The sequence below is a fragment of the Alosa sapidissima genome, chromosome 7, assembly GCF_018492685.1.
Source record: "Alosa sapidissima isolate fAloSap1 chromosome 7, fAloSap1.pri, whole genome shotgun sequence".
NCBI lineage: Eukaryota > Metazoa > Chordata > Actinopteri > Clupeiformes > Clupeidae > Alosa > Alosa sapidissima.
Genome location: NC_055963.1, coordinates 25,741,416 through 25,750,913, shown reverse-complemented (window position 1 = coordinate 25,750,913; position 9,498 = coordinate 25,741,416). Strand labels below are relative to the sequence as shown.

Sequence of the window (9,498 nt, the reverse complement as noted above, 5' to 3'; positions counted from 1 at the left end):
GGCTGAGCTTGCTGCCAGGTTAGAACAAGCAAAGTCCATGCAGGAACTACATGCTCAACAGTCAAGGCTTGATGAACTTGAGAGTGAATGGAAAGCCATGGAGGCTGAAATTAAATTAAAAATAGGGAGAGAGAAAATAAAGTTACAACAACTACAAGCAGAGAGTGAAGTAAAGGTAGCAGCAGCGCGCGTGAAAGCTTACAATGACTGCGATAGCCTCATTCGTGGTGGTGAAGAAACACACATCCAGATCCCACCAGACCACCAAATCACTGTCAAAACATTAAATGTACAAGCCACACCGTTCCAGCCTCATCAAACATCACAAGGAGCGTCGTCAAATCAGTCAGAAGTCAATCTAGCTCGAGAAATTGCTAGTTCATTCACTCTAAGTCGTCTACCTGTCCCAGAACCTACAACATTCACTGGTGACCCCTTGAAGTTTATCGATTGGCAATTATCCTTCAATGCATTAATTGATCAGAAGCCCCTTCCAGTCGCTGAAAAAATGCTCTATTTAAAGAGTTATCTTGCAGGAGAAGCACGCAAGGCTGTGGAGGGATTTTTCTATCGGAACGCAGATGATGCATATCAGGGTGCTTGGGCAGTCCTTCAAGATAGGTATGGGAATCCATTCATTGTTCAAAAGGCCTTTAGAGATAAGCTTGCAAAGTGGCCGAAGATTTCTGCAAATGACCCAATTGCACTTAGAGACTTCGCTGATTTTCTTAAAGGATGTGCTGAGGCCATTCCCCATGTTAAGGGACTGAGCATTCTCGATGACTGTGAGGAGAATCACAAACTTCTTAAAAGGCTTCCCGAGTGGTTGGTCCGTAGGTGGAGTCGTATTGTCGTGGAAGAATTAGATCAAAGTGGAAATTATCCCAGCTTTGCACGCTTTACAGAGTTCCTGGCAAGGGAAGCCAGAATTGCATGCAACCCCATTGCTTCACCACTTCTGCTGAACATTAAAACCACAGAAGAGAGGGTTCCACAGCGAGCCAAAGCCCTAAACACAGTCACTCAAACGAAAGACTCTCCCACTGAGACAGTAGAACAGTCAAGGGCATGGCTGCCTTGCTTATGTTGTCAGGATGAAACTCATGGTATTTCTAAATGTCCAACTTTTGCTGCAAAATCCATAGATGATAAAAGGGCTTTCATTTATGAACATCATCTTTGCTTCGGTTGCCTAAGAAAGGGACACGTTACCAAAGAGTGTAAAAGGCGGCACACCTGCAGCACATGTGGTCGACGTCATCCTACATGCCTGCACATAGAAGGAAATATAAACTCAAATGAAAAAGCTACAAAGGACTCTGGAGCTGTAGGAGAACATAGGAATGAAGGAACACACAAGGTTACATCATTTGCTTTGACACAACATGCCTCAGCCACCTCCAGCATTGTCCCAGTTCTTGTGTCTTCGACGACAGCACCAGAAAAGGAAATTCTCACTTATGCATTGCTTGACACACAGAGTGACTCTACTTTCATATTGGAGGATCTAGCTGCAAGACTCAGTGTGACCACGTTTTCAGTACAACTCAAGTTAAGCACCATGACTGCTGCCAATACAGTAATAGCAAGTAAGACTGTCAGTGGTCTACAGGTTAGAGGACTGCACTCGGAAACATACATCACAGTAAAACAGGCCTATACTCGAGACTTCATTCCAGTCGATAAGTCACACATTCCCACTAAGGGCACAGCACTCCAGTGGCCTCATTTGAACCACTTAAGAAACAAGATGCCACCATTGCAAGATTGTGAGGTGGGACTACTGATTGGTTACGACTGTCCGTCAGCACTGGCCCCCCTAGAGGTCATCTCAGGTAGTGAAAATGAGCCCTTTGCACAAAGGACTGCATTAGGCTGGAGTATCATAGGGTCAGCTAATCCCCACATGGACAGGCAGGGAAATCAAAGCTTTGTTCATCGAATCTCTGTGAAAGAAATCCCAGTGCCATCTGCTCCAGATGTGTTAAAGATTTTAGAATCGGACTTCAGCGAAAAGACCTATGAGGATAAATACGTGTCTCAGGATGATGTTCGATTCATTCAGTTTCTGAGTGACAACATTAAGCAAAAGGACAATGGACATTACGAAATGCCACTTCCCTTTAAAGGCACTGGTTTACCAGTTCTTCCAAATAACAAGAAGCTGGCCACTGTTAGGCTGCAACACCTGAAGAAAAGGTTGAAGTCAAACAAACAGTATTATGACCATTACATGGCCTTCATGAAAGACATCATAGACAGAGGTGATGCGGAACCAGCCCCAGCAGCTTCTGAGAGCGAGACTGTGTGGTACATTCCACATCATGGGGTATACCACCCCAGAAAGCCAGATAAACTTAGAGTTGTTTTTGATTGCTCTGCCAAGTTTAATGGGATGTCTTTGAATGACACACTACTAACTGGCCCTGATTTGATCAACTCTTTGGTGGGAGTTCTTCTACGGTTTAGAAGAGAAGCTGTTGCTGTGATCTGCGACATTGAAAAAATGTTTCATCAGTTCTCCGTTTTACCCGAATGCCGTAATTACCTGAAGTTCCTTTGGTGGGAAGGAGGTCAGTTGGAAGCAGAACCTCAAGAATATAGAATGACAGTCCACCTCTTCGGCGCTGCCTCCTCCCCAGGATGTGCCAATTTTGGACTCCGGTACCTGGCACAACAACATAAGACTGACCATCCCCTAGCATCAGCCTTTGTAGAGAATAATTTCTACGTGGACGATGGGTTAATCAGTGTTCCAACGGAGGAAGGGGCTAAGGAGCTAATCATCGGAGCACAGCAACTTTGCAAAAGTGCAGGCTTGCGCTTGCATAAGTTTAATTCAAACCGAAGAGAGGTCCTTACCTGCGTAGCTCCATCAGAAAGAGCAGCAACTACTGACCCTCTCAATCTCAATCCAGACACCTTACCAGAAGGACACATACTTGGCATTCAGTGGTCCATGGAAACTGACACCTTTTCTTTCAATATTGATGCCAAAGACCGCCCTCCAACTCGTCGTGGTATCCTGTCAGCTGTCGCCTCCCTCTATGATCCACTTGGGTTCGTGGCTCCATTCACCCTGAGAGGGAAATGTATCCTGCAAGAGCTGTGTCACCGAGGTGTTGGATGGGATGATCCCATTCCTGTAAGCCTTCAGTCACGGTGGGAGGAGTGGAAGGATGGTCTCAGAAGGTTAAAGGAGATCACTATACCCCGATGTACTGTTCCTCACAACCTCGGTAACATTGTCAGGATTGAACTACACCACTTTGCGGATGCCAGCTGTACAGGATATGGAGCGTGTTCCTACCTAAGGTACAGAAACAACAAAGGTGAGATCCATTGCAGTCTCGTAATGGCAAAGTCCAGAGTAGCTCCATCAAAGATCTTAAGTATCCCGAGATTGGAACTCTCAGCTGCTGTCACCGCAGCCAGAATGAGCGTCATGTTAAAGACGGAACTTCAGATGAAAATTGATGAAGAATTTTTTTGGACTGACTCTCAGGTGGTGCTAGCATACATCTGCAATGAAGCACGAAGGTTCCACGTGTTTGTGGCCAACCGTATCCAACTGATAAGAGGAAGTACAGATCCCAACCAATGGCACTATGTTGACACAACACAAAACCCGGCTGACCACGCTTCGAGAGGCATTAACGCAGAAGAAATCTCCTCATCTAATTGGTTATCCGGGCCTAGATTTCTGTGGGAACAAGAAGTGCTCTTGCCACCCAAACCCTCGACTGAATTGCTTGTCGGAGATCCAGAAGTCAAGGCAGCTCGAATATTTGCAACCCAAGTCAGTGAAACGAGTGATCTCCTAAGCCGCTTGAACCGGTTTTCCTCCTGGACAAAGCTTGTGAAGGTGGTTGCAAGAATCAAGAGAGTTGGATCTAAGAAAACCTCACAACATGTTGAATGTGTGTCCATTGGCGAACGTAAGAGAGCTGCTGAGGTTGTGATTAAGCTGGTCCAACAACAAGCCTTCTCTGAAGAGATAAAGGTACTTCAAACAAGTCACAAGGGCAAGTGTCTCCCAAGTTCAAGTCCCCTTTTTTGCCTGGACCCCATGCTAGATGAAGGACTGCTTCGTGTTGGTGGGAGACTGAAAGAGTCAGCCCTCAGTGAAGAACTAAAGCACCCCATTATCCTCCCAAGGGACAGCCACATCACTGAGTTGGTTATAGCTCATTACCATGCCCAGATCTGTCATCAGGGACGAAATCAAACATTGATGGAGCTACGAGCCAATGGTTTTTGGATCCATGGTGGGAGTAAGACTATTGCCAAGTTTGTTCACAGATGTATAAAATGCCGAAAGCTTAGACGACCTACAGAGGAGCAAAAAATGTCCGACCTTCCAAAGGAGCGCTGCCAAGCTTCAGACCCCTTTACATTCTGTGGGATGGACTGCTTCGGTCCATTTGTTGTCAAGAAAGGTCGTAAAGATTACAAGCGATATGGGCTTATCTTCACATGTTTGTATTCACGAGCAGTCCACATTGAAATGCTTGAAGATATGTCTACGGACTGTCTTATCAATGCCATAAGATGCTTTGTCAGTCTGAGAGGAGCAGTCAGTCAACTCCGCTGTGACCAGGGCACAAATTTCGTCGGAGCTAGAAATGAGCTCAAGGAAGCCCTTAAGCAATGTGATACAAAGGCACTGGAAGCCTTCCTGGCAGACAAACAATGTGAGTTCATCTTCAATGCTCCTTCCGCCAGTCATGCAGGAGGCATCTGGGAGCGACAAATTCGAACCATTCGGAATGTGTTGAATGCTACTGTTACGCAGTGTCCAGGTAGACTAGATGACTCTTCTCTCAGAACACTATTCTATGAAGCAATGGCCATTGTCAACAGTCGTCCATTAAACGTGGAAGGAATCAATGACCCTCGCTCATTAGAGCCCTTAACTCCAAATCACCTCGTCTTGATGAAATCCAAAGTCGCCTTGCCGCCGCCTGGGAAGTTTGTCAGGGAGGATTTGTATGCTGTAAAAAGGTGGCGCAGGGTACAATACCTTGTTGAGCAGTTCTGGAGCAGGTGGAAAAGAGAATACCTCCTGAATATTTCCATAAGACAAAAGTGGCACTTACCTCGGCGAAATCTAAAGGTAAATGACCTAGTCATCATCAAGGATGACCTGCTCACAAGGAATGAGTGGCGTCTTGGACGAGTGATTGACGTCACAGAAGGAAGTGATGGGTTAGTTCGTCGTGTAAAGGTACTAGTAGGAGATCGGAATCTGACAGGAAAGGGACACTACACTTTTAAAACTTCAATTATAGAAAGACCTATCCAAAAATTAGTCTTGCTACTGGAAGCTCAGTAAACGATTTCCAACACAAGCCACTTACCTCAGACATGTTTAGGTCACATGTGGAATGTTTTTTTTTTGTTTTGTTGTTGTTGTGCGTGTGTACTAATGTGGCCTAGAAATCATGACTGATTCATTGTTCATTTTCATGTTTGTACCTCATTCATCATAACATGATTTGGTGGGAGTGTAATTGACCATAGTTTGAGACTTTTATTTTGAAATTACACAGGACAGGGGTAAGGAGATTCAGCGCGCGGCAAGCTTTGTTAGACAAGTCAGACATTTTTTCTCTCTTGCGTGAACATACACCACATACGCACAGGAACACCTTTTCTCATTGTTTTACTTGAAGATTTATGTGTACATCACCGTTACGGATTACATTTTAGCATATTATGTTCGTGTTAAGTCTGTTTTGTGAACTACCTGCAAGGAGCTAATGGACAGCTAAATGAACTGCTAGTTTGCACCCTTGGAAAGTGGAGCGAGGTATGAAATCTTTAAGTATAATGTTCAGTTATCCAAGTGAACCTTGTAACGTAAAGTGTTAAATGATATTTGCAGTGTTTTCTTGAGTTATGAGTTGTCCACACGGGTGAATTTAATGTGAAAGTTGGCTTTATTGTAGCCTATTGCATTTTACATTACATTACATTACATTACATTACATTTGGCTGACGCTTTTTAACCAAAGCGACTAACAACATGGTAAACAGTAAGTTTTTAGAACAATTCTCACAATTTTAGGACAGTTTAAAAAAAACATTAGAGTACAGTAAGAATAAGTGCGTCGGTGAGTGCTGTTTTTAACAGTTACTTGTCAGTTTAAAACGGCTGGTGAGTGCTAGGATCAGTAAGACTTGTTGTAAGTGTTGCTATGAGAGTAGATGTTCTCTAAAGAGCTGGGTCTTCAGGAGTTTTTTGAAAGTGGAAAAGGATGTCCCTGTCCTTGTAGGAACTGGCAGTGTGTTCCACCAACGAGGAACAACAGATGAGAAAAGTTTGGATTGGCTTGAGCGTACCGGTGGTAGAGCTAGACGTCGTTCGTCAGAGGAGCGCAGCGGTCTGGAGGTAGTGTAAGTCTGTATGAGGGCATTCAAGTAGGTGGGAGCAGAACCGGAGACTACTTTGTAGGCAAGCGTTAGAGACTTGAATTTGATGCGGGCCGCCATAGGTAGCCAGTGTAGCTGGATGAGCAGCGGGGTAACATGTGCCCTTTTGGGTTGGTTGTAGACCAGGCGCGCCGCCGCGTTCTGGATCATCTGAAGTGGTTTCACTGCGCAGGCTGGGAGACCTGTCAGGAGGGCATTGCAGTAGTCGAGTCGTGAGATGACTATTGCCTGAACCAGAAGTTGGGTAGCATCTTGAGTCAAGTAAGTCCTGATTTTCCGTATGTTGTAGAGTGCAAAACGGCATGACCGGGCGACTGAGGCAACATGATCCGAGAAGTTTAGTTGGTTGTCAAGAACAACTCCTAGATTTCTTGCAGTCCTGGTCGGTGAAACAGACAGGGAGTCAAATTTGATGTTGATGTCGTGGTGTATGGTAGGTTTAGCTGGGATGACCAGCAGTTCAGTCTTTGAGAGGTTCAGCTGGAGGTGGTGTGCCTTCATCCATGTAGCTATGTCTGAAAGGCAATCCGAGATCCGTGCTGAAACCAGGGGGTCGTCAGGTGGAAAGGACAGATAGAGCTGTGTGTCGTCTGCATAGCAGTGGTATGAGAAGCCGTGCGAACGGATAATCTGTCCCAAGGAGGTGGTGTAGATAGCAAAGAGGAGGGGGCCCAGCACTGAGCCCTGGGGGACCCCTGTGGTGAGATGGTGAGGTGCGGATAGCTGACCAAGCCATGATACGTTAAACGAGCGTCCTGTGAGGTAGGATTCAAACCAGGAGAGAGCAGAACCGGAGATTCCCATGTCAGCGAGTATAGAGAGAAGGATACGGTGATTAACCGTGTCAAAGGCAGCCGATAAGTCAAGCAGAATGAGTACTGATGACCGAGCGGTCGCCCTGGCTTCTTTTAAGGCTTCTGTTACAGACAGCAGAGCCGTTTCAGTAGAGTGGCCGCTTTTGAACCCAGACTGATTTGGATCCAGAAGGTTGTTCTGTGAAAGGAAGTCAGAGACCTGTTTGGAGACTGCTCGTTCAATGCCTTTGGATAGGAAAGGCAGTAGTGAGACAGGGCGGTAGTTCTCGACTTGAGCAGGGTTGAGAGAAGCTTTCTTAAGTAACGGTGTTACCCGGGCCATTTTGAACGCTGTTGGAAATGTGCCGGAGGTTAGCGAGGCATTGATCACATGTGTGATAGCTGGAGCGATGGTCGGGCTGATGGACTGAAGTAGGCTCGTAGGTATAGGGTCCAGCGAGCATGTGGTAGGACGGCTGCATGTCAGGAGTCTGGACACTTCACTCTCGGAGAGAGGCATGAATGCTGAAAAAGATGTTCCAGCAGTCCCTAGAGGTTGTAGGAGTGCGGTATCTGAGTCAGATGCGTTGAGTGGGCATGTAGAGAATTGACTGCTGATTGCCGCCACTTTGTTTGTAAAAAATGAGGCGAGGGTATCTGCAGTAAGGCTGGATGGAGGAGGAGGTAGCTGAGGGTTGAGTAGCGATTTGAAGGTTGAGAAAAGTTTTCGAGTGTCTGTAGCGCTGTTGATTTTGTCATTGTAGAAAGCAGTCTTAGCAGCAGTGATGCTGGCTGAGAAGGAGGTCAGGAGTGTCTGGTAGTTTTTGAGGTCGTCAGCTAGTTTGGATTTGTGCCATTTCCTTTCCGCGGCTCTGAGTTTGGTGCGCTGCGATCGGAGGGTATCATTTAGCCATGGATGAGAATGTTTAGATCGAGCCGGCCTTGTGGTAAGAGGGCACAGCTCGTCTAGACACGAGGTCAGTGTGGAGCAGAGCGAGTCAGTGGCTTCATTAACCTCCAGAGAGGAGAAGGTGTTGAGTGGAGGTAGACCGGAGGCAACCACAGAGGAGAAGTGCGTTGGAGACAGGTTCCGGATGTTGCGGCGGAACGTGACCATCGGCTGAGGAGCTGGAGGCTGTTCTGACAGGCTGACGTTGAACTGGATGAAGAAGTGGTCAGAAAGATGGAGAGGCGTCACCATGAGGGTGTCTGTGCTGCAGTTCCGAGTGAAGATCAAGTCAAGCTCTTTGCCAGCTTTGTGAGTCGGTGGGCTTTGAACCAGTTCGAGGTCAAAGGAGTGGACCAGGGCCAAAAAGTCCGCTGAGCCTGGGGCATCTAAGTGGATGTTCATATCACCGAGAACAAGAAGCGGACAGTCATGCTCAGGGATGGAGGATAGCAGAGTGTCAAGTTCGTCAATGAAGTCGCGTAGGTGGCCTGGAGGGCGGTAGATGACCAGCACGTAGAGTTTTGCTGGGGCGATCACTGTGATGGCGTGGAATTCGAATGAGACATATTTGTTTGAAGGCAGTAGCGGGGTGAATTTCCATTTGTTGGAGATCAGCAGGCCCGTCCCGCCCCCTCGTCCAGATAGGCGAGGGGTGTGGGATAGTGTAAGGTTAGTGGAGAGTGCAGCCGGGCATTTACACGAGCATATTCTTCATTTATCATTTTGAGTATCCAGTTAATAATTGCATAAAACTATGCACTCTGTTTGTGTATTTTTATTTACTTGCTCTTGTGTGTATCATACTTTAGTTTCACGGTGCTGGAAGAGCGACAATAAATGTCATTGCACCCGTTTTCGTGACTCCTCTTCATTTCGGTTCCGAGGGCTGCTACAATCAGGCTTGCCTGGTGTCCCTTTAATACTAATGTCTGGTGAAAAATTCATACAAATAGCCTCACTGGAAGTATACTTACTCAAAAAAAATGTTGACGCGTTGAATACTTATTTCCCCCGCTGTGAGTATGTAGATATTGCTCTGCACTCTTGGGAGACCTGATCATATATGAGTGAAGGAGCTCAGCTCACACATGAACTCCATCAGCTCATACCGTCAGATCCTGTACATCAAGCTTTTCCTTTTGAAGAAAGACCACAATATCCATGACTATTGAGGAAAGGTAGCAGTTAGTGTCGTGCTGGAATTATATACCATTTAAGAATGACCATGATGAATACTTCTTAAAAGTTACTTAGTATAGTCAAACACCATAATCCTGTTTGAAATGTGAACCATTCTGTCACTAAACCAAGCAATCATTA

The 9,498-nt window shown here is 46.1% G+C and overlaps 1 long non-coding RNA gene across 1 annotated transcript; it reads left to right on the top strand.

The window, feature by feature from the left end:
- Positions 1 to 5,569: 5,569 nt before the first annotated feature.
- On the top strand, positions 5,570 to 9,033 carry LOC121714107. The gene is made up of 2 exons (XR_006033027.1): positions 5,570 to 5,812; positions 8,988 to 9,033. It is a non-coding gene; the product is annotated as an uncharacterized LOC121714107 (long non-coding RNA).
- The last annotated feature ends 465 nt before the right edge of the window (positions 9,034 to 9,498 follow it).